The sequence below is a fragment of the Cynocephalus volans genome, chromosome X (genome assembly GCF_027409185.1).
Source record: "Cynocephalus volans isolate mCynVol1 chromosome X, mCynVol1.pri, whole genome shotgun sequence".
NCBI lineage: Eukaryota > Metazoa > Chordata > Mammalia > Dermoptera > Cynocephalidae > Cynocephalus > Cynocephalus volans.
The window spans coordinates 126,530,587-126,556,968 of record NC_084478.1 but is presented as its reverse complement, the minus strand read 5'-3'; the positions used below and the strand labels follow the sequence as shown (position 1 = coordinate 126,556,968).

Here is a 26,382-nt window from a genome sequence, read left to right as displayed (position 1 = left end):
GTAACTAAAAAAAGAAGAAAAAATGGTTTATAGTACATTTCCCCCAACATATGTGTGTCTGTGGTTGTACGTGCCTTTCTGTTTTCTTCTCCCCTAACTGGCTGGACTGTAGAAATACCTGAATAAAGCCACGAGCTGCCTCTTTTTAGGAAAGAGCCTGGAATTGTCCAGTAAGTGGATGCTACTGGTCAAAAAGGGGGGGGGGAGGAGATTCTGATATATGCTACATATTTATGGGGTACCATCTGATGTTTTGACACATATATAATGTATAATAAACAGACTATGGTACTTAATGTATCAATCACCTCGTGCATTTATCATTTCTTTGTGGCAAAAATATTCAAAAGCCTCCCTAGCTATTATGCAATATGCTATCAAGTACAGAGTTTTGTGTTTGAGAATGATTTTTTAAAGTTGTGGGTATAGATAGTGTTACAGTCCAAATGTTTGTGTTCCTCTAAAATTCATGTTTAACACCAAGGTCTGGGGTTCCATCCCCGTACTGGCCAGAAAAAATAAAAAAATGTAAAGTTTATGTGTTGAAACCTGACTTACAAGGTGACGATATTAAGAGGTGAAACATTTGGGAGGTGATGATGTCATGAGGGCTCATCCCTCATGAATGGGATTTGTACCTTTATAAAAGGGCTTGAGGGAGCCGGTTTGCGCCTCCCACCATGTGAGAATACACTGTTTGTCCCTTCTGTCACGTGAAAATACATAGAAGGTGCCATCAGGAGGAACAGCCCTTACCAGACACCAAATCTGCTGGCACCTTCATCTGGGACTTCCAGCTTCCAGAACTGTGAGCAATAAATTTCTGTTGCTATAAATGACCTGGGCTAAAGTATTTTGTTACAGCAATCCAAACAGACTAAAATGGTGATGAGGTTTACACAATAATATGAAGGTATTTAATGCCACTGAATTGCACACTTGTATATGGTTAAAATGCTAAAGATTCTATGTATATTTTACCACAGTTCAAAAAAAAACTGAGATATCAGACTCTTTCCCGTCAGACTGGGTGTGTACACACACACACACACACACACACACACACACACACACACACACAAGCAAATCTGATAATACCCAATGTGAGTAAGGTCTGTATTTATGAATAGTCCCATAATCTTCTAAGAAATGCCAAGATATTTTGGATGTAGGAGGCAAAGGAGCTGAAGTGAAAAGAAGGAAATGTCAAAGGAGGGTGAAATGGGACCCAGTGTGTAATGTTAGTAGGTCAGCACTTGAATTGTAGACGGAACCAGTGAACACTTCCCAGTGGCAGGTCTAGGAACAAACATGACTAACGTTCAACTTTTAAATTAAGGTGTTTTTTTTTTTTTTTTTTTTTTTTGCTGTTCATCTCTGAGTTATATGGAAAAACCGATTTTTTCCTTTTATTAGTGAAGAAAAACAGCATCTGTAAACAGCATTTATTTTATTTAAACAACACACAAGAAGAAAAATAACTCAGATTATAAGTCTATACATTTTTCTAACTGGCAAGAAAATTTATGTTGAGGCAAATGGTAATAAGGCCAGTGAGGTAATAAAAAATGGGTTTGTTATCACGACGTCGTTTAGCAAATGTAATTTTCAGTGACAAATTTGAAGTTCTATCATTTTTAACTTTAGAAATACAAACACATTTCTATAATACACATTTAAAATGTAATTCCTGTAGTAAATTTAAACACTATCTTACAGACTACAGCCTTTGTAGTTAAAAATGTCATATTACAGGCTCTCTCAACCATTGAAGACCAAACATACAATGGAAACTGTCGTTATATTTACAAGAGACAGATCATGTATTCATTCAAAGTTAAAGGAAAGTCTTTATTCCCCTTGGCTTAAGGTTCTTCTTCCACTGTGTTCTCCAACACTACCAAACGTAGCCACTCCATTTAGTCTTCCTTATCCCTTTGAAAAATAAATAAACGAGGACTTTAAAGAAATTGTGACCTACGCTTTAGTTTTAATTTTAAAGAAGGTGGAACAAAATTATTCTTTAATTTATGGATATACATACATATAACTTACACAACACGTCCTTTAATGCCTTTTTGAAAACATTTAAGTTTTTAATGTATTTTAGGATGTTTTTTATTTGTTTTGATAGGTATAGTTAGTCGCTTTTAATCATCATTTTTTAGATGTAAAGCGAAAATCGTTTTTAGTATAATTTTGTTACCTGGAACAATTTTAGTTCTTAGCCTTTTAACATATTGCCCCAGACTAATTATACCAATACTAGGCTCATACAATATGAAGGCTTCTATATTACTATGAGTGGTTATACAAGAGTACTTCAAAAAGTTCATTGAAAAATGCAATTAAATGATAATACAAACTTTCCCATGATCTTTTTGAAGACCACTTGTATTATGGATAACTTCTGAATTATTTTTAATGTATATGTGCCATGATTCATTAATAATGTCACATACTCCTTTTTGCTGGATAAAATAATATTGAGATCCATATGACTTTACATTTTTTTCTTGTCATTTGGTCTGAGGAGTTGTCTGTGTTTTTAGTCATCTGTAGTATACATAAGCCCTGTCTTTCCTCACTCAGAAAACTTTGTTAGCTCCCAAGCTTACTACAGTTAAGGTAGCTTTTATTCAAAATTTTTCAAATGACATATTATCACACCAAGTGAAAGTTACTGCATCATGGGAATATTTCTTTAGAACTATGGGGAATATTGGCACAGACACACATTTAGATATTTAAATCTCTCACATACTGATCCGCCATAAAGATGGTAGCACTGCTTTTAAGTCCTTGAACTTGTGAAACAAAAAGACATTAGCAGGAAGCAGATGAAAGCTGATCAATTTCATGAAGATTAACCTATTCACTCAGTTGTAGCGAGCCCCTTTCTCTCTGCATTGCCAAAGTCTCTTATCCTTCCCTTTGGAATGGCATTTTTTAATTCTGAGATTCACTGACACAAACCAGCAACCTCTAGGGTGATTGTTATACACAGGTAAATTCATAGTGGTTGTGCCCTAGAACATTGTTTTTACCTGTCATGAGAGCAATTACGAGTACATTCTTTTCTAAAAATGCTAGTTTTATTTGATTATGAGGAGAATGAAAGTGAAGTTGGGGCTGAAGAAGGTTTTAGTTGCGTCCTGTGCTAACAGTTGCTCTGTCAGAAATACTCACAAATCTCTCCCTGAGGTGTTATGCTGTACAATGCACTATGATATGAGAACTTGGGATCTTACTTCCAGTAAAGCACGTTCTTTATTTCAGTTTAGGTTCTGTACAGGACTAGGTATGGCCTTAGGCAGGGATATATGACACCATTTTTGATGTGGCTCTCATCTTCACACTGTAGAACATGGCACGGTTCATATAGGTCAATTGGTTAGTTTTTCATACCTGTATACGGAATGCCTCAACAAACTGTGATATCAGTCTGTCATCTTCTCCTCATAAAATCACCTGAGTATAGTACTAGTCATTTGAAAAGGAAGAAATAATAATTTTCCCCTTTGAGTACATTATAGACTCTTGGCATTTCATAGACTTGTCTGGTTTTAATTAAATGTAATAATTCTCTCTTCGATGATCATATGTCACAGTTTGGCAGTTGGTCTCGTACTCCTAGACTATTTAAAAACAACAAGACATATAGGTCCAGCTTGCACATTCCCGTTTGCATCACAAAAATCAACTACTCCCCAAGGGACCCTAGTTTACTAGAGGATAGCACTAGAACAATTCAATAGATCTACACAATTTTATAATAGTTTTTGAAAGTAATTTAATATTATTTAGATTTAAATGCATCCCAGTTGTGAACCTTTATTTGCTTGGACATTACAATCAACTTAAGTAACGTTACTTGAGATTTATAAAGAAAGGTAAGTGTAATAGTTGTAACAGAACAATTTTAGCTTTGATTCAGACATCTGAATTTTTGCATCAACATGTATTTGAAACCTCTATCCCAATTTTTGGATAAATGGGTTATCATCACAAAGACAAAAGACAATTATATTTAAAGTAAAAACACAAATTATTTTTATCTAGTTGAAACATTACTTGGGATTATATTACACATATTGTCACACTGTAATTCTAGTCTTAATAGATTTTAATGTTTAAAAGGTTCTTGAACGGAAGGCATTTCAAAATTATAAATATTTTAAATTATCTTATATTATAAAAAGCATGGGGTACACCATCCCCATTACAATCATACATGGTAAAGACAGAAAAAAAATATTAACCTCCTTTTTAAAGTATGAGGTTTCAAGACATAATAATCTTCAAAAAGTTTTTCCCATGTGTGGTTGGTATTATTCATCTTGTAACAAAAGGTCATAATATCTGCTTTTCAAGTAAATATATTTTATATGCATGTAATCTATCTGGCCAAATCTCAACATACATTCTATTTTGAAAGTTTTATGGTGTCTATTACACATATTAAAATTGTTTTTCCACTTAAAAGTTACCTTTCTGTATTAGTCCATTTCTGTTGCTTATAACAAAAATACCTGGAACGGGATAATTTGCAAAGAACCAATATGTATCGCTTATAGTTTCTGAGGCGAGGGAGTCCGAAGTCCAGGGAACACATCTGGCGTAGGCCTTCTTTGGTGGCGGCTTTACAGCAATGCAGGGTGTCACGCAGCGGGAATGGCAGAGCAGAGCTAACTCCTCACCGCTGCTTTTAAAGCCCTCAGAACCAGGGTGCCCATGACCACCATTAAACAATCAACTTATTAATCCATTTACCAGGGCATGGTCCTTACAATCTAATCATCTCTTCAAGGTCCCAACTTTCAATTACCATAATAGGATTTCTCACCCTCTTAACACTGTCACATTGGGGTTAAGTGTCTAATACATGGACCTTGGGTGACACAATTCACTCCACAGCACGTTCTAAGTAGAAAATTATTTTTAAGAAGTTTGTCCGTTGAACACTAATTTTTAAGGTTCATTCATTTGTACAAACACAGTGTTTAAATTTTTCAGTTCCATTTCTAAGCGCATATCTTTGTCTTTAAAAATATAAACATTAGTAAACATAACTTTCAAGAGAGGATGTGAAGATAAGAAAAATAGAGAAAAATGGAACCAGCTTTTCCCCTGTCTACACCACAGTTTTACAATGTGTCTGTGTGTGTGAGAGAGAGACAAAGAGAGAGGCACAATCACATTCAAACTTTTAGTCCTAGGTTCATGTATGTATTTTCTTTAACTATTTCAATTTGATCATTTAATTTTCCTAAAATCTGTGTGATTTTATGCAGAAATGTTACTTATCCAGATTACCTCTGGAATACGGTAGGTACTAATGGTAGGCCAAGCTGCTAAAACAAATAAATAAATAAACAAACCCCGGATATTCAGTGGCTTCAAAACAAGAAAGCTCCTTACCACTTTGGTTGAGGGCCAGAGTTCCAGTCAGCAGCCACCATATTCATTTTAATCATTCCCCTGAATTATTACAAGGATTGATGGATGATTACCAGAGGGATGGGGGCCTTGCCAACTTCAACAATTGGTTTTTCCCACCACTCTAGTTCTCTGTGTTCCAGACACTTGGAAGGGATAAAGAGAATGGAGAATATCACATGGTAGACTTTTATATGCACCGGGTACATCCCTTCTGTTCACAATCTACTAACTAGAAAACGATCACTTGCAACATCTTGAGTTGGCACAGATTTGACCGGAAAGGATAGTGTTATCAAAGAAAGTAACACAATTCAACTGGCATACCTCTGGTTTTGTCTCCATTTTCTGATGATTCAGCTTAAAATAAGTATGGATTTGATGCTGGATATCTTCTGTTTGCCATATATAACAAGCTCACAGCTATCATCATACTCAACAGTGAAAAATTGAAAGCTTTTTTCGTAAGGTTAGGAACAACATATGTTTCATACATAGTAAACACTAAAGACTCCAATAGAAAACTGTTAGAACGTTTTCCAACATGTATTCAACATTTTGCAGGATACAAATCATACAAAAATCAGTAGTGATTCTGTACACTAAAAATGAACTCTCCAATAAAAATTTTTCAAAAATCCCTTTTGCAATTCTCCCCCGGTCCATCCATGTCATTGCAAATGGCAGTATTTCATTCTTTTTTATAACTGAGTAGTATTCCATTGTGTAGATATGCCACATTTTCCTATATCCACTCATCTGATGATGGACATTTGGGCTGGTTCCAACTTTCAGCTATTGTAAAGAGTACTGCGATGAATACTGCGGAACGGGTATACCTTCGATTTGACGATTTCCATTCCTCTGGGTATATGCCCAGCAGTGGGATAGCTGGGTCATATGGTAGATCTATCTGCAATTGTTTGAGGAACCTCCATACCATTTTCCATAGAGGCTGTACCATTTTGCAGTCCCACCAGCAATGTATGAGTGTTCCTTTTTCTCTGCAACCTCGCCAGCATTTATCGTTCAGAGTCTTTTGGATTTTAGCCATCCTAACTGGGGTTAGATGGTATCTCACTGTGGTTTTGATTTGCATTTCCCGGATGCTGAGTGATGTTGAGCATTTTTTCATATGTCTGTTGGCCATTTGTATATCTTCCTTAGAGAAATGCCTACTTAGCTCTTTTGCCCATCTTTTAATTGGGTTCCTTGTTTTTTTCTTGTAAAGTTGTTTGAGTTCCTTATATATTGTGGACATTAATCCTTTGTCAGATGTATATTTTGCAAATATTTTCTCCCCCTCTGTTGGTTGTCTTTTAACTCTGTTAATTATTTCTTTTGCTGTGCAGAAGCTTTTCAGTTTGATATAATCCCATTTGTTTATTTTTCCTTTGGTTGCCCATGCTTTTGGGGTCATATTCATGAAGTCTGTGTCCTGTCCTACTTCCTGAAGTGTTTCTCCTATGTTTTCTTTAAGAAGTTTTATTGTTTCAGGGTGTATATTTAAATCCTTAATCCATTTTGAGTTGACTTGAGTATATGGTGAGAGGTATGGGTCTAGTTTCACTCTCCTGCATGTGGATATCCAGTTATCCCAGCACCTTTTGCTGAAGAGGCATTCTCTTCCCCAGTGTATAGGCTTGGTGCCTTTGTCAAAGATCAGATGGCTGTAGGTGTGTGGGTTGATTTCTGGATTCTCTATTCTATTCCATTGATCAGTGTGTCTGTTTAGATGCCAGTACCATGCTGTTTTGGTTATTATAGCTTTGTAGTATAGTTAAAAGTCAGGTAGTGTTATGCCTCCAGCTTTATTTATTTATTTATTTTTTGCTCAGCATCTACCAATGCCATCTTGAGGGAAAAGAACGTAGAGGCATCACACTATCTGACTTCACAATATGAGTATACTACAAAGTTATAGTAATCAAAACAGCATGGTACTCACATAAAGACATAGACCACTGAAACTTTATAGAGAACCTGAGAATAAATTCACATACATACAGCCAACTGATGTATGTGCCAAGACACACAACTGCAGAAAAGACAGTTTCTTCAATAAATGATGCTGGGAAAATTGGATATCCATATTCAGGTGAAAGATAATAGACCCCTACCTCAGATCATATACAAAAATCAACACAAAATGGGTTTATGACTTCAATGTAAATTGCAAAACGATAAAACTGCTAGAAGAAAACATAGGGGAAATGCTTCACAACATTGGGCCAGGCAAGGAATTTTGAAAAAAGACATCAAAAGAACAGGAAAGAAAGCAAAAATAGACAAATGGGATTACATTCAACTAAAAAGTTTTGCAGAACAAAGGAAATGTTAGAGTGAAAAGACAACTTACAGAGTCAGAGAAAATATTTGCAAACTATACATAAAAGTGTTAATATCCAGACTATATAAGGAACTTAACTTAAAAGCAAAATAAATAAATAAATAAATAAATCTGATTTTAAAAATGGTCAACAAACTTTAATAGATGTTTCTGAAATGAAGACATTCAAATGGCCAGGAAGTACACGAGAAATAGCTCAGGTAAATGTGAAATAAAAACATAATGAGATACCATCTCACTCCTGTTAGAAATGCTATTATCGACTTCACCCCTGGCAGGAGAGGCTGCCTCATTTACAGGCAACAGCTTTGAAGTGTGGAGCAGGAAAAGAACTGTTTCTTAGCTGCAAAAGCAAGTCTCGAAACAGGGAACACGGCGCCAGGGCTGCTGTGGATGCAGCCAGGATCCCGGAGGCCGGGGCCGCGCAGAAGGCGGCCAGCTGCTCTATTCAGGATTCGAGGTTTCAGGCCGGCATTAAAGAAGATTCCTGGGAGCCCCTGAGCCGCGCCGCGACTGAACAGCCCGAGGCGGCAGCGCCGAGAACACGGAAGGCGACAAACCAGAGACAGAGAGCGAGCACCCGACCTGGCACAGCACTGTGAGTGATCCCTGGCACAGCTCTGTTCGGGGGGTGGATGCCCACGCGGCTCCCCTGCATCACCAGGCCACTCACCTCCCGGTGCTGCCTCCATTTTCCCAGGTGCGGGCAGCTCCGCCCTGCTCTGCCATCACTGAGCGCATTTGCTTGGCCTGGCGCGGGGCTTTCCGGAGCCTGCGGGCCGGCCTCCTCTCCCACTCCCTCCATGGTTCTCTGGCGGGGCTGGGGGCGTGGGGCGTCCCCCACCAGTGCTGGAAGGGCAAGGAAGTACGGGCGGGCCGACTGTCACTCCACCACACCCTGGACTCCGGCCCTGGTAAACTTCCTGTTACTGGGAGGCAGATACCATCTCTGCGACCACCAGTTTGGAAAAAAGCCTAACGAATTTCTGGTTGGGCATAGTGTGGTAGGAGAGTTCCCAGGTCCTCTTGAACCTGCCGGAGAGCAGGCTGCAGGCGGGCACTAGACTCGGTTTATACTGGGGGGATACAAAGGTGAACAAGACCCGAGAAAGATCTACACAGTGCTACAAAGGCACCCAGAGAGACCGGTCGTCTGTGCCTAGCAGAAACCTGGTAGACCTCCTGGGCGAGGCGGTGCCAAGCAGGGTATTGAAGGCCCAGCTGATAGACGAGGGGTGCAGAAGACACACCCCACCCAGCACAGTGCGCACAGAGGGGGGAGACGTGCGGCCAGGGAGGCGGAGACTTGACAGAAACCACACACTGCACGATCTAACAGCCTGGGCCAGAGCACACTGAACGGGGAGAAGTCCTGTACAGAAAGTGAAAGTTCAACAGAGATCACACACCCTGTGGTACGTGATCCACCAGCCCAGCAGAGTCCAAGCTGACCAGAAAGGTGGATCCCGGGAGAAGCCCAAGACCCGAGGCAACCACACACACAAGACACTAGAGGCCAACTGAGCAGTCACGGCGGGAGCCATACCAAATTGGAAACCACAGCAACATCCTAGTTAGTCATTAGTCTCAAACCGGTGGACTGTGAAAACCCCTGCCACAATGAATAAACACCAAAAAAAAGACACCAGAAATACAAAAAATCAAGAAAGTACACCACCAAAAGTTAATAAATCTCATACTCTAGATCCTGTAGAACAAGAAGCCCTTGAAATAACTGACAAGGAATTTCGAGTGATAATTCTAAGGAAACTGAATGAGATACAAGAAAACTCAGCTAGACATCATGATGAAATGAGGAAAAGTATTCAGGATCTGAAAGAGGAAATATACAAGGAAATCAATGTCCTGAAAAAAAATGTAGCAGAACTTGCTGAACTGAAGAAGTTATTCAGCGAAATAAAAAACACAATGGAGAGTTTAACCAGCAGGCTTGTCAAAGTTGAAGGGAGAACCTCTGAACTTGAAGATGGGCTGTTTGAAATAACACAAGCAGACAAAAAGAAAGAAAAAAGAATCAAGGACATGGAAGAAAATCTGAGAGAGATATCAGACAACCTCAAGCGCTCAAATATCCGAGTCATGGGTATTCCAGAAGGGGAGGAAAATGGAGATTCCATTGAAAACATATTCAATAAAATAGTGGCAGAAAACTTCCCAGGTATAGGAAAAATCACAGATCTTCAGATCCAGGAAGCTCAACGATCTCCAAACGTATTCAACCCAAAAAGGCTTTCTCCAAGACATGTCATAGTCAAATTGGCAAAACTCAGAGACAAAGAGAGAATCTTAAAAGCTGCAAGAGAGAAGCGTCAAATCACCTATAAGGGAGCCCCAATCAGGTTAACATCAGACTTTTCATCACAAACCCTAAAAGCTAGAAAGGAATGGGATGATATTTTCAAAATACTAAAAGACAAAGATTGCCAGCCAAGAATACTCTACCCTGCAAGGCTATCCTTCCGAAATGAGGGACAAATAGTATATTTCTCAGACAAACAAAAACTGCGGGAGTTCACTACCACACGACCACCCTTACAAGAAATCCTCAAGGGAGTACTGGGTTTGGTTCCTGAAAAATAACTACCACTGCCATAAAAACCCAAGAAAAATCTAAACCCGCTAGTACAATAAAAATGGCATTCATGAAGAGAAAACAAGCTAACAAACACTAACTACAACCTAAGGAACCAACAAACAAAGAAACCAAACAGTAAATCAGAAAGCAAGGAACAAAAGACACCTAAGACAACCAAACAACCAATAAAATGCTAGGAATTAATCAACACCTTTCAATAACAACTCTTAATGTTAAAGGCTTAAATTCTCCAATTAAAAGACACAGACTGGCTGACTGGATCAAAAAGCAGGACCCAACTATATGCTGCCTACAAGAGACCCACCTCACCCATAAAGATTCACACAGACTAAGAGTGAAAGGATGGAAAAAGATTTACCATGCAAACAGAAAAGAAAAACGAGCTGGAGTAGCTATTCTTATATCTGACAAAATAGACTTTAAACTAAAAACCATAAAAAGAGACAATGAGGGACACTACTTAATGATAAAAGGACTGTTCCATCAAGAAGACATAACAATCATAAACATGTACGCACCCAATGTTGGAGCAGCCAGATTTATAAAACAAACTCTATTAGACCTAAAGAAGGAAATAGACACTAATACCATAATAGCAGGGGACCTGAACACCCCACTGTCAATATTAGAAAGATCATCTAGGCAAAGAATCAGTAGAGAAACACAAGATCTAAACAAGACTCTAGATCAATTGGAATTGGCAGATATCTACAGAACATTCCACCCAACAACCTCAGAATATTCATTCTTCTCAGCAGCACATGGATCATTCTCCAGGATAGATCACATATTAGGTCACAAATCAAGTCTCAATAAATTCAAAAAAATTGGAATTATCCCATGTATCTTCTCAGACCACAATGGATTAAAACTAGAAATTAATAACAAACGAAACTCTGGAAACTGTACAAACACTTGGAAATTAAACAGCATTCTACTTAATGACATATGGGTCCAAGAAGAAATCAAGCAGGAAATCAAAAAGTTTATTGAAACTAATGAAAACAATGATACATCATACCAAAACCTGTGGGATACTACAAAAGCAGTATTGAGGGGAAAATTTATTGCATTAAATGCTCACTTCAGAAGAATAGAAAGATGGCAAGTGAACAACCTAACACTTCACCTTAAAGAACTAGAAAAACAAGAACAATCCAAACCTAAAGTTAGCAGACGGAAAGAAATCATTAAGATCAGAGCAGAACTGAATGAAATTGAAAACCAAAAAACAATTCAAAAGATCAACGAATCAAAAAGTTGGTTTTTTGAAAAGATAAATAAAATTGACAAACCATTAGCATGGCTAACAAAAAAAAGGAAGAGAGAAGACTCAAATAACAAAAATAAGAAATGAAAAAGGCGATATTACAACTGATTCATCTGAAATACAAGGAATCATTCGAGACTACTATAAACAACTATACGCCAACAAATTTGAAAATCTGGGGGAAATGGATAAATTTCTGGACACACACAAGCTCCCAAAACTGAACCGTGAAGACGTAGAAAACTTGAACTGACCAATAACAATAAAGGAGATTGAAGCTATTATCAGAAGGCTCCCAACAAAGAAAAGCCCAGGAGCAGATGGATTCACAGCAGAATTTTACCAAACATTCAAAGAGGAATTGACACCGATTCTTTACAAACTATTCCAAAAGATGGAAATGGACGGAAATCTCCCAAACTCATTCTATGAAGCAAACATCATCCTGATACCAAAACCAGGTAAAGATATAACCAAAAAAGAAAACTACAGGCCGATATTCTTGATGAATATAGATGCAAAATTCCTCACTAAAATACTAGCAAACAGAATACAGCAATATATACGAAAAATTATTCATCACGATCAAGTGGGATTCATCCCAGGGATGCAAGGTTGGTTCAACATACGCAAATCAATAAATGTGATACACCATATTAATAAACTCAAACACAAGGACCAAATGATCATCTCTATAGATGCTGAAAAAGCATTTGATAAAGTTCAGCACTCATTCATGACAAAGACCCTCTATAAGTTAGGTATAGAGGGAAAGTATCTCAACATAATTAAAGCCATATATGCCAAACCCACTGCCAATATCATCCTGAATGGGGAAAAGCTGAAAGCTTTTCCTTTAAGAACAGGAACTAGACAAGGATGCCCACTCTCACCACTCCTATTCAACATAGTGTTGGAAGTACTAGCCAGAGAAATCAGAGAAGAGAAGGAAATAAAGGGCATCCAGATTGGAAAAGATGAAGTCAAACTGTCCCTGTTTGCAGATGACATGATCCTATATATCGAACAGCCTAAAACCTCTACAAAAAAACTGTTGGAATTGATAAATGATTTCAGCACAGTAGCAGGATACAAAATCAACACACAAAAATCAGTAGCATTTCTTTTCTCCAGTAGTGAACATGCAGAAGGAGAAATCAAGAAAGCCTGCCCATTTACAATAGCCACCAAAAAAATAAAATACTTAGGAATTGAGTTAACCAAGGATGTGAAAAATCTCTATAATGAGAACTACAAACCACTGCTGAGAGAAATTAGAGAGGATACAAGAAGATGGAAAGATATTCCATGCTCTTGGATTGGAAGAATCAACATAGTGAAAATGTCCATACTACCCAAAGTGATATACAAATTCAAAGCAATCTCCATCGAAATTCCAAAGACATTTTTCTCAGAACTTGAAAAAACTATTCAGACATTTATATGGAACAATAAAAGACCACGAATAGCCAAAGCAATGCTGAGCAAAAAAAATAAAGCTGGAGGCATAACACTACCTGACTTTAAGCTATACTACAAAGCTATAATAACAAAAACAGTATGGTACTGGCATAAAAACAGACACACTGACCAATGGAATAGAATAGAGAATCCAGAAATCAACCCACACACTTACTGCCATCTCATCTTTGACAAAGGCACCAAGCCTATTCACTGGGGAAGGGACTGCCTCTTCAGCAAGTGGTGCTGGGATAACTGGATATCGATATGCAGGAGAATGAAACTAGATCCATACCTCTCACCGTATACTAAAATCAACTCAAAATGGATTAAGGATTTAAAAATACACCCTGAGACAATAAAACTTCTTAAAGAAAACATAGGAGAAACACTTCAGGAAATAGGACTGGGCACAGACTTCATGAACACGACCCCAAAAGCACGGGCAACCAAAGGAAAAATAAACAAATGGGATTATATCAAACTAAAAAGCTTCTGCACAGCAAAAGAAACAATTAAAAGAGTTAAAAGACAACCAACAGAGTGGGAGAAAATATTTGCAAAATATACATCTGACAAAGGATTAATATCCAGAATATATAAGGAACTCAAACAACTTTACAAGAAGAAAACAAGCAACCCAATTAAAAAATGGGCAAAAGAGCTAAGTAGGCATTTCTCTAAGGAAGATATACAAATGGCCAACAGACATATGAAAAAATGCTCAACATCACTCAGCATCCGGGAAATGCAAATCAAAACCACATTGAGGTACCATCTAACCCCAGTTAGGATGGCTAAAATCCAAAAGACTATGAACGATAAATGCTGGCGAGGCTGCGGAGAAAAAGGAACTCTCATACATTGTTGGTGGGACTGCAAAATGGTGCAGCCTCTATGGAAAATGGTATGGAGGTTCCTTAAACAATTGCAAATAGATCTACCGTACGACCCAGCCATCCCGCTGTTGGGAATATACCCAGAGGAATGGAAATCATCAAGTCGAAGGTATACCTGTTCCCCAATGTTCATCGCAGCACTCTTTACAATAGCCAAGAGTTGGAACCAGCCCAAATGCCCATCATCAGATGAGTGGATACGGAAAATGTGGTACATCTACACAATGGAATACTACTCAGCTATAAAAACGAATGAAATACTGCCATTTGCAACAACATGGATGGATCTTGAGAGAATTATATTAAGTGAAACAAGTCAGGCACAGAAAGAGAAATACCACATGTTCTCACTTATTGGAGGGAGCTAAAAATTAATATATAAATTCACACACACACACACACACACACAAACCAGGAGGGGGGGGAGATATAACAACCATAATTATTTGAAGTTGATACGACAAGGAAACAGAACGGACATTGTTGGGGCGGGGAGGGAGAAGGGAGGGAGGTTTTGGTGATGCGGAGCAATAATCAGCTACAATGTATATCGACAAAATAAAATTTAAAAAAAAAACAAAAAAAAAAGAAATGCTATTATCGAAGGACAAAAGACAAGTATTGGCGAGGATGTGGAGAAGAGGAAACACATACTGTTGGCAGGATTGTAAATTAGTGTAATCACTATTTAAAAAAAACAGTATTAAGCTTCCTTAAAAAATTAAAAATTGAACGTATATCAAAGAGATATCTGCTGTCCCATGTTTATTGCAGCACTATTCACAATAGCCAAGATATGGAATCAACACAAGTGTCCAATGATGGATGAATGGATAAAGAAAATTTGCTATACATGCACAATAGAATACTATTAAGCCATTTTTTAAAATGTCATTTTAAAAAAAAATGTCATCTGCAGCAATATGGATGAACCTGAAGGACATGATATTAAGTAAAATAAGCCAGACACAGAAAGACAAATACTACATGATCCCACTCATGTGTGGAATCTAAAGAACAGAAGAAGAGAAAGAAAAAGAGGAGTTGATATCTTAGAAGCAGAGAGCAGAACAGTTGTTACCAGAGACTGGCGAGGGGAGGAGAGAGAGGAGGATGGAGAGAAGTTGTCCAATGGGTACGAAGTTACAATTAGATAGGAGGAATAAGTTCTGTTTTTGTATTGCACAGTAGGGTGACCATGGTTAATAGTAAGATATTGTATATTACAAAATAGCTAGAAGAAAGGTATTTGAATGTTTTCATTTTAAAGAAATAATAAATGCCTGAATTGGTGTATACATTATATACCGTGATTTGATCATTATACAACATACATATGTATCCCATAAATATGTACAATTACAATATTTCAATTTTAAAAAGCATTAAAAAATGAACACAGTAAGAGATTAACAACATTAACTCATAATAAAATGGAAATGTTATAACAATAAAATGAAAAATGATGGTGGAGGCATTACACTACCTGGTTTAATAGTATACTACAAAGCTATAGTAATCAAAACAGCATGGTACTGGCATAAAAACAGATACATAGATCAATGGAACAGAACAGAAAGCCCAGAAATAAATCTACACGTTTATAATCAATTGATTTTTCAACAAAGATGCCAAGAACACATAATGGGGAAAGACAGTCTCTTCAATAACTGATGTTAGAAAAATCTGATATCCACATACAGAAGAATACAATTAGACCGTTATCTCACACCATATACAAAAATCAACTCAAAATGGATTGAAGAGTTTTTACCCGAAACGGTAAAAACTACTAGAACAAAACATAGGGGGAAACCGCTATTGGTCTGGGCAATGACTTTTTGGATATGACCCCAAAAGCAGAAGTAATAAATGCAAAAACAGACAAATGGAATGACATCAAATCAAAAAGCTTTTGCAAGGAAAAGGAAACAATTAACAGAGTGAAGAGACAACTGACAGAAAGGACAGAATGTACAAGAGTACTTCAAAAAGTTCATAGAAAGATTCTTATTATCTTGCAGTAACTTTATCTCTTTTTGGTATCAGAGTAATACTGGCTTTATAAAATGAATTGAGAAGTGTTTCCTCCTCTTCTGTTTTCTTAAGAAAATTGGATAGAATTGGCATTAGTATTTTTTTAAATGTTTGGAATAATTTACAAGTATAGCCATTTGATTCTGGTCTTTGCTTTATAGAAAGATTTTGATTACTAATTCAATTCCTTTACTTGTTACAGAACTATTGAATAGGACACAAAATCTTTGCTTCATACCCCCTTCCTTTATGTGGTTATTAACACAAACACTACATCTTTATGCATTGTATGCCCATCAACACAGATTTATAATTATTGAATTACAAAGTTTTCTTTTAAATCAAATAGGAGAAAAGGAGGTAAACAAAAATGTGTGTGTGTGTGTGTGTGTGTGTGTGTATAAAATGTTTATCTGTACAGTTATCTTTACTGATGACCTTTACTTCTTCATGTGGATTAGAGTAATACTGACTGTCCTTTCATTTCAGCCTGGAAAACTTCCTTTACTATTTCTTATAGGACAGGTCTGATAGTAATAATTCTTCTCAGTTTCTATTTTTATGGGAATGTTTTAATTTCTTCTCTATAATTTTGTTCTAAAATTTTATGGTTTATAAAATGTTTTAGTATTAACTATAACTGAATATGCCTCATTTTTATGAAGATAAACATAACATAAATGTCACCATGTAAAAGTATGCAATTTAGTGGTTTTTAGTATATACCAAAGTTGTGAAATCATCATCAGTATGCAGTTTGAGGACAGATTTATGAACATAAAAACAAACTCACTGCCCATTAGAACCCAATCCACACTCCCGCCATCCCCAGCCACTGGTAACCATTCATTGACTTCATTTCTCTATGAATTTTTTATTCTGAACAATCATGTAAATGGGAACATACAATATGTGGCCTTTATATCTGGCTTCTTTCACTTAGCATAATGTTTTAAAGGTTAACACATGTTGTAGCATTTATCAGTACTTCATATTTTATAGCCAAATCATATTTCCTTGAATGGATACAATACCTTTTATTTATTCATTCAGTTGATGGGCATTTAGGTTTTTTGCCCTTTTTGGTTTTTGGCTGTTATGAATAACGTTGCTATAAACATTCTTGTACAAATCTGTGTGTGGACATTTGTTTTCAATTCTCTTGGGAATATACAGAGGAGTCAAGTTGGTAGGCCGTAAGGAAACACTATGTTAAATTTGAGGAACTGCCAGACTCTTTCTCCAAACTTGATGCACTACTTACCTTCTTACCAGCTACATATGAGGGCTCCAATTTCTCCCACTTCCTTGCCAACGCTTGTTATTGCCTGTCTTTCTTTATTATTATAGTCATACAGGTGAGTGTGAAGTGGTATCTCATTTTGGATTGGATTTGTATTTCACTGATAATTAGTGATATTGATTGTCTTTTCATGTGCCTATTGGCCATTTTTCTGGGAATAATGTCTATTTAAATATTTTGCTTAATTCAGGATATTTACCTTTTAATTATTGAGTTATAGATGTTCGTATATATTCTAGATACAATTCCCTTATCAGATATAAGATTAGCAAAATTTTTCTCACAGTTTGTGGGATGTCTTCCTACTTTATAGATTATAAGCTCGAAAGCACAGAAGTATTTAATAACTGATGAAGTCGTATTTCTCTATTTTTTTGTTGCTTGTGCGGTTGCAGTTACATCTAAGAAGCCATTGCCTACTACAACATCATGATGACTCAGAACTATGTTTTCTTCTAAGAATTTTAGAATTTTCACTTTTACATTAAGACCTCTAATCTATTTAGAGTTAATCTTTTGACTTTATAATAACAATTATATGTATTTAAGGTGAACAATGTGAAGTTTTGATATATATATATATATATATATAATGAAATGATTACTAGAGTCAAACAAATTAACATATCGTCCTCCTTGCATAGTTACCGTGTGTGCATGCATGTGTGTGCATGTGTGTATTGAGAACACCTGAAAACTATACTCGTAGCAAATTTCCAGTACACAATACAGTATTACTAGCTATAGTTATTATATCCTACATTAATTCTCCAGACTTACTCATCCTACATAACTATGACATTGCACACTTTGGCCAACATCTCCTCATTGCCCCCACATTCCTGCCCCTGGTAACCACTATTTTATTCTCTGCTTCCATGTATATGAATTTTTTAGATTCCACACATAAGTGCGATTTCGCAGTATTTGTCTTTCTGTGTATGGCTTATGTCACTTAACCTAATGTTCGTCCATGTTGTTGCAAATGGAAAGATTATCTTCTCCTTTAAAGCTAGATGATATCCCCGTGTGTACATGTCACACTTTGTTTACTACATACCCATCTATGGACCTTTATGTTGTTTACATACCTTGGCTATTGTGAATAATACTGCAGTGAACATGGGAGTACAGATACCTCTTCAAGCCACTGAATTCATTTCCCTTGGGTAAACACCTAGAGAAGGAATTTCTGGATCATATGGCAGTTCTATTTTAAATGTTTTGAGGAACCTTCATAATGTTGCCTACAATGGCTGTACTAATTTACATTCCTACCAAAAGCGTGCAAGGGTTCCCTTTACTCCACACCCTAATGCTTATCTCTTGTCATTTGGATAATAGCCGTTTTAACAGTTATGAGGTGATCTCATTTTGGTTTTGATTTGAATTTCCATGATAATTAGTGATGTTGAGCATTTTATCATATACCTATTGGCCATCTGTATGCCTTCTTTAGAAATATGTCTATTCAGATGCATTGAACATTTTTAAAACAGAGTTGTTTTGTTTCTTTGTTTTGGTGTTGCTAACAAGTTATATGAGCTCTATATATATTTTGCATATTAACCCCTAATCAGATATATGATTCACAAATAATTTCTCCCAATCTTTCGGCTGCCTATTCACGTTGTTGAGTGTTTCCTCTGCTGTACAGAAGATTTTAGTTTGATATAATCCCATTTGTCTATTTTTGCTTCTGTAACTTGAGCTTTTGGTGTCATAGCCAAAAAATCATTGCTAAGGCCATTGTCATGGAGATTTTTCCTTGTGTTTTCTTCAAAAAGTTTCATGGTTTCTGGTGTTACATTTAAGTCTTTAATCCATTTTAACTTAATTTTTGTGAATGGTGTAAGATAACGGTTCAATTTCATTCCCTTCCATGTGCATATCCAATTTTCCCAGAACCGTTTATTGAAGAGACTATCCTTTCCCATTGTATGTTCTTGGCAACCTTCTCAAAAATTAGTTCACCATATCATGCTTGGGTTTATTTCTGAGTTCTCTATCCTGTTCCATCGGTCTGTGTGTCTAATTGGATGCCACTACCATACTGTTTTGATTATTATAACTTTGTAATATACTTTGAAATCATGAAGTGTGATGCTCTAACTTTTTTATTCCTCCTCAAGATTAGGAAGGCTATTTGAGATCTTTTGTGATTTCATACACACTTGAGAGTTTTTTCTATTTCTGCAAAAAATGCCACTGGACTTTTGATAGAGTTTGCATTTGGATAGAGATTACCTTTAAATACTATGGATATTTGAATAATATTTATTCTCCAGTCCACGAAAATTTCTTTGTGTCTTCTTCAATTTCTTTCATCATTGTTTTATAGTTTTTAGTGTACAGATCTTCCGCCACTTTGGTTAAATTTATTCCTAAGTATTTTATGCTTCGATGCTATCATAAATGGGGTTGTTCTCCTTCCATATAGATCATTGTTAGTACAGAGAAATGCAACTAATTTTTGTATATTGATTCTTTATTTTTCTAAGCATATATCTTTCATTATTTACATGCACTGGGGTTCAAAACAATATCTTGTTAGAATTCAAGGGTAGATTGAGGGGCTTATTTACCTTTTTAATGAAGGAAAAAGGGTTTGGATTTAATTAAGCAAAGTTTATGGGAGTCCATTATTTGGACTCAGTAAACAAGAATGGAGATACTTTAGCTAAATGCCATGAAACCAAATTAGCAGTGGGCCAGTTCCCCCCAAAATCAGAAGATTCACAGGAACAACACCTGAGCCACCATAAGGAAGTCCTGGGTATGTTAACTGTGTAAGTAAGTTAACTTTGAAATGATTCTAGAAATGCCAATTAAATCTTTAAAGTGTTTGTCAAGTTGTTTTTTAATAGGCTTCACGTGACTAGGATGGATGGAAATACATGGGTGAAGTAATGAAAGATATGGGCTACTTTATTGACATCTGTTTATGCTTACTCACCTTGGTGTTGGCTCTCGGTCTTCAGTGAGAATAGTATCTCTTCTTTCTCTGGTATAAAGGGGGCACCTTCCTTAAAGGGCAACTCATGTCTTGCCTTTAAGGCAGAAAAAGCCTAAAAGAGGACAGAACTCTTCCTGCATCTGTTGAGTCTTAAATGCCTTTAGCTCAAATTAATCCTTATGGCATATGTTACAATAGCATGTTCCGATCCCCTCTGGAGCAAGCTCAGGTAGGTAATAGAAATAGTAAACCTAAAGCAAACAGCCAACAATTTTACTAATACACAAATTTGAATATTGTAAATATAGTCAGTGGAAATTTATTGTCAATATCAGCAGGGACTTAAAGATTGTATGTTGATTTTGTATCCTGCAACATAACTGAATTTGTTAGCTCTAACATTTTTTTCATGGACTATTTCGGGTTTTGTACTTATGAAATCATGTCATCTGGAAATGGACCATTTAACTTTTTCTTGTCCAATTTGGATGCCTTTTTGTTGTTGTCAGATTGCTCTTGCTAGTACTTCTGGTACTATGTTGAATAGAAGTGGTGAGAATGGGAATCAATGCCTTGTACCAATTCTTAGAGGAAAAGCTCACAGTTTTTCCCCATTGATTGTGATATTAGCTGTGGGCTTTTCATAAATGACCTTTATGTGGAAGAAATTTCCTTCTATAACTATTTTGTTGAGCGTTGTTATCATGAATGGAAGTTGAACTTACTCAAATATATTTTCTGCATTAATTGAGATAATCATGTGGTTTTTATCTTTCATTCTGTTAATGTGGTGTATCACATTGATTGAATTCGGTATGTTAAAACAGCATTGCATACCAGGGATAAATCCCATTGCGTCATGTTCATTGCATCTATGTTCATCAGAGAGAGTGACCTGTAGTTTTTTTGCCTGTGGTGTCTTTCTCTGGCTTTGGTATCAGGATAATGCTAGCCATCTAAAATGAGTTTGCAAATATTCCTTCTACCTCTATTTTTTAGTAGTTTAAAAAGGATTAGTATTAATTTTTCTTTAAATGTGTCATAGAATTCAGCCATCAAGCCATCTGTCCCTGGCCTTTTCTTTGCTGGGAAGCTTTTGGCTACTGTTTCAATCTTTTTCTTTGTTATTGGTTTGTTCACGCTTTGTATTTCTTCTTGATTCAGTCTTGGTTAGTTTTATGTTCCCAGGAATTTGGTCATTTCTTCTAAGTTATCCAATTATTTGTTCCATAATTGCTAATAATAGTCCCTTGTGAACCTTTTTATTTCTGAGACATCCATTGAAAAGTTTTCTCTTTCATTTCTGACTTTGAGGGTTCTTTTCCTTGGTTAGTCTAGCTAAGCTTTTCTTGATTTTGGCTATTTAAAAAAAACTTCTTACTTCAGTTGATTTATTTTTATATAGTTTTTCTGTTTTCTATTTGATTCATTTCTATTCTGATCTTTACGACTTTCTTCCTTTTGCTAACTTTGGGTTTAGTTTGTTCTTTCTGTAGTTCTTTGAGGTATAGAGTTAGTTTATGTGAGATTTTTCTTCTGTTTTAACGTAGGCTTTTATTGCTAAAAGCTTTCCTCTTAGGACTGCTTTTTTGCATACTGTAAGTTTTAGTAAATTGTGTATTCATTTTCTTATGTTTCCAAGATATTTTTAAACTTCCTTTGATTTTATGTTTGACACAGTTGTTGTTCAAGAGTGTGTTTTTTAGTTTCCACATATTTATAAATGTTCCCATTTTCTTGCTGTTATTGATGTGTAGTTTTATTCCATTATAGTCATAAAAGATATGTGCTATAAATTGAATTCTAAAGTTTGTTAAGGCTTGTTTTCTTGTTCTAATATGTGATATATCCTGGAGAATGTTCAAGTGTGCTTAAGAAGAATTAATTTACTATGCCGCTTTTGGGTGAAAAGTTCTATACATGTCTGTTAGGTACATTTGTTTTATAGTGTTGTTCAAGTTTGCTGTTTCTTTATTAATTTTTCTGACTGGACATTTTATCCATGATTGTAAATATGGTATTGAAGAGTCCTACAATTATTGTATTGTTTAATTTCTCCTTTCAGATTTGTCAATCTTTTTACATATTTAGATTCTCTGATGGTGAGTGCATATGGATTTACAATTTTGATGTATTCCTGTTGAATTGACCCTTTCTATCATTACATAATAATCTTCTTTTTTATCTAGAAAAAGTGTTTGACTTAAAGTCTACTCTGTCTAATACTAGTATAGCCACTCCTGCTCTCTTCTGAATACTATTTGCATGAAATATTTTTTTCCTTCACTTCACTTTTAGCCTCTGTATGTATGTGAATCTAAAGGGAGTTCTTGAGAACAACACACAGATGAATCTTCGACTTTTGTTTTTTATTCGTTCAACCATTCTTTATCTTTTAATTGGAGAGTTTAGTCCATTTACATTTAAAGTAATTACTGATAGGCTAGGATTTACTATTGCCATTTTGTTATCTGTTTTCTGTTTCTCTTATAGTTCTCTTGCTCCTCTGTTTCACTCTTCCAGTCCTCCTTTGTGTGTGGGGGGAGGAGTTGTATTTTTTTTCTTTTATGTAACTTCTATAAATATTTTATTTGTGATTACCAAGTGTCTTGTGTGAAATATATTATAGTAATAACAGTCTATTTTAACCTGATAACAAAGCTGATACAAAGTAGCAGATATGTAGGATGAGAAGTCTAGAGATCTAATGTCCAACATGAGAGCTATACTTAATATTCTACCGTACTTGGTAATTTTGCTAAAAGAGTAGATTTTAGGTGCTCTAGTCACACACACACACACTCACACACACACATACACACACACGCAAAAAATGGGGATGTGAGATATGTTCATTTGCTTTACTATAGTAATCTTTTCACTATTTCTAGGCATATCAAAGCATCATGTTGTAGACCTTCAATAAATATAATAAGTTATATTTAAGTCTTACAGCAAGGGCGCTGATGAGCTAGTGTGGACAGGCGACCTTGCCTTTCAGAGCCCTCTAGTGTTTTGGGGGCCTCAGGCCAGGCTCATCGACCTGCTGTGCATGTCTCAGGTTGTAACACCAATGCTGGTCTCCAGTTGTGCAGCCGAAGGTTGCATTATGTGGCTAGTGGCACTGGCCTTGATGGAAACAAGCAATGAGGCCCTCATCAAAAGTAGTCCTGAAGAATGAGAAAGGATGATCAAGCAACTGATAGAAGAATTAAGATCAGAGGAAGCAAAACTCATCTTGTTGAAAAACTTGCCACAGTGTCAAATGCAGAAGGAAGCCACTGCCCAGAAGCCCACAGGCTCCACTGGGAGCACCATGACCACCAGTCCTCTTCTTGTGCAGGGCACCCAAAACATTCCTGCTAGCAAGCCGTCACTTCTGACCTCTTCAACTTAAATGCCGGGCAGCATGATCCCACTTCTGCTGGTCCGGGAAGGGCAGCAGGCATCCTCAGTGCTGGTGCTGCAGGTGACCTCACAGGTGGTCATTGCCCCACTCGTCAGGGGATCCCAGCAAATCCACAACATCAGACAACATTCTAGCATGGGGCACTGCCCCTCCTCCTGGACCCCAGGGTGTCCGTGCCCAGAGTTCAAATTCAGGGATAGAGAGTCATACAGCAAGGACTTATCCGTGTCGCCAACGTCCCCAACACCATTCTGCTCATCAACATCCTGTAGCCCTCCTCAGCGTCATTAAAGGGTTCACGACCAACTCTGCTTAGACCAACTCCACCTCCACCAGCGTGGCCTCCATGATCACCTCCACTGAGTCTCCAGGCAGCCAAGAGGTGGCCGCCGAGCTCGGGCTGTGCAAACAGCTAGAGAAGATGCTGCTTGAGATTCCCCCTCCCCAAAACCTCACCCCGGAGATAAATTTCCTGCCCAGTGCTGCCAAGAAGTTCGTCTACCTAGTTGGCCTGGAGGAAGTGGTGCAGAACCTACTGGAGACGCAAACAAGCCGGATGTTGGCCGCCCTTGTGCTGTCCCAGGAACCTTCCATGTGCGTGCACTGCAAGATGGCCTTCGCAAGCCGCAAGGGCGGGGCCATCATGGGCGAGAACAGGCGCTCAAGGTGGAGGGCACTAGCTGGCTCAAGGCCACCTTTGTGAAGGCGCTACAGCGGGAGCGTGCGATCAAGCAGCGCCTCCTGCAGCAGGACGCCGCGCCTGCCACCGCGCTGCACCCACACTGAAGCAGCTCATAAAACCCCACTGTAAGTTGGTGCTCGGCTCAGGAGAGGCTCGCGACTGGAGTAACAGAGCTGTGCTACTGGCCTCCAGCCAGCTGTCCTGGGGCTCAGGCACGATGACCCATGGTGTCCTGTACAGGTTTAGCCAGCCCCCAAACTGCAAAACACGGCCTCGGGCACGGCCCTGGTCAGGAGGACTGGCAGACATTCCAAGAGAGCCTTGAGCACCGGAAGGGGCAGCACGGCCTCGACCTGGAAGAAGACGTCCCTGAACACCCAGTACCCTTGCGTTTGTCCCAAAAGTTTGGCAGTACCCAAGACGTCCTCGGCCATGGACTTCCAGCGAGATTACCTCTTTGACGTGATCCCGCCACGCTCCACCATCCAGTCAGCCACGTGGGATACTGCCAGCCAGGACCGGTGGAGGACAGGCTCCCTCCTCACTGTTACCTGGCCCCGGTCTAGAAGGACACACTGTGCCGCCCTCCACTGTGCTCACCCTACAGAGTGAGTGACGGCCGTTCTGCACAAGCGACACCTCGATTCTTGGCTGCAAAGTCTCTTCGCGGCTGGGAGATGCTGCTTCACAGGCGGACGAGGATTACAACTGGGGGACCTTTCCACGGGGCTTTCTTCCTCGATCTCTTTCCCTTTACTTTGCCTAACACCAGCAGTCAAGTGGACCTCCGGTGCTGGTTCTGCCCCAGGCCGCCTCCTTTTGCCCACAGGAGGGCGCAAGGGAGGCTCACCGTGGACACTGTGACAGGTCTGAGCAAGGCTGGTTCCTCGGGGCTCCTGACTCCAGCAGGGCGTTTCCTTTTGTTTTTCTTTTCCCCTGTCTTCGGCCCCCAATCTGTGGCTGCGTCTCTTCATGGCAAACTGTAGGTTGAAAGATTTTTGGTTTCTTTAAGCACCTCATGATGATGGAGTTAAAAGTAAACCGAGCAGACCCGGGGTCTCTGTTGTGCACACGTAGTCCCGGCCGCCCCCGTGCGCTGGAGGGTGGGCGGCCGCGGCTACATGAACCTTACGAGTGGCAGAGGCAGGAAGCGCCAGCGCAGCCTCGCTCCTGCCAGAAAGCCTCCCTTGCTGCGCCTTCCTGAGACCCCCCAACCCCCCAGGCTGAACTGAAGAACAAACTGAAATCCAGACCCGGCCAGAGAGTAGGGATCCCAGAAGCTGCGCGCTGCCCACAACGGAGGGAGGAGAGAATCCGCAGCGACGCCCTGAAGCCTGGCCAGGAAGTCGGAGGGGAGGGTTGCTGTGTGGTTTTTTCTTGTGCGGCTACTGGTGGTGGTTTACTGTATTTTTTTTTTTTCCTTTTCTTTTCCTATTCATTTTGATGGACACAGTCTTAGGCCACCCTGGCCTGCGTTGCTCTCTGGTGACCTCGCACAGTTGCGTCTGGGCTGGGAGGCGCCGTCCAGGTGTGCGGTGAGCTGCTCCCCCAGACTGAGGATTTCTGTTTGGGTCTAGCTAGCTAGAGCCTTTCCTTAAAGCTGAGGTTGCTGGCAGGGCTCGCTTTCACACTTCCTTCCCCTACCCCACCCCCTTTAGTGTCTACAGAAATGTTTTGTAAAGGATCAGGTCCTCTTTTAGTTTGGGTTTTGTTTTTTTTTTTTTTTTTTCTTTCTTTCCCCTCCCACTCTCTAAAAAGCAGTTCCACATCGCTTCTCGGCCTTTTGGCCAAGATCATGTGTAGTATCTATTCTCATCAGTTTAATATCTGATACGTCCTGTATCGGAGGACAGTATATTAAATGGATTTTGGGAGCAGGGACATGGAACGGGAGCTTGCTCCGTCCAGTCCACGCATCGGCCTGGTATGGCAGTGTCGCCAGGCACAGGTGCACCCCCT

General features: G+C 38.5%; 1 non-coding gene and 1 pseudogene across 1 annotated transcript; both read left to right on the top strand.

Annotated features, from left to right (window-relative positions):
- Positions 1–23,462: 23,462 nt before the first annotated feature.
- Positions 23,463–25,655, top strand: LOC134368352 (transcriptional repressor p66-alpha-like; annotated as a pseudogene).
- Positions 25,656–26,190: 535 nt separating this feature from the next.
- Positions 26,191–26,382, top strand: LOC134368863 (U2 spliceosomal RNA). The gene has a single exon (XR_010022551.1). It is a non-coding gene; the product is annotated as a U2 spliceosomal RNA (small nuclear RNA).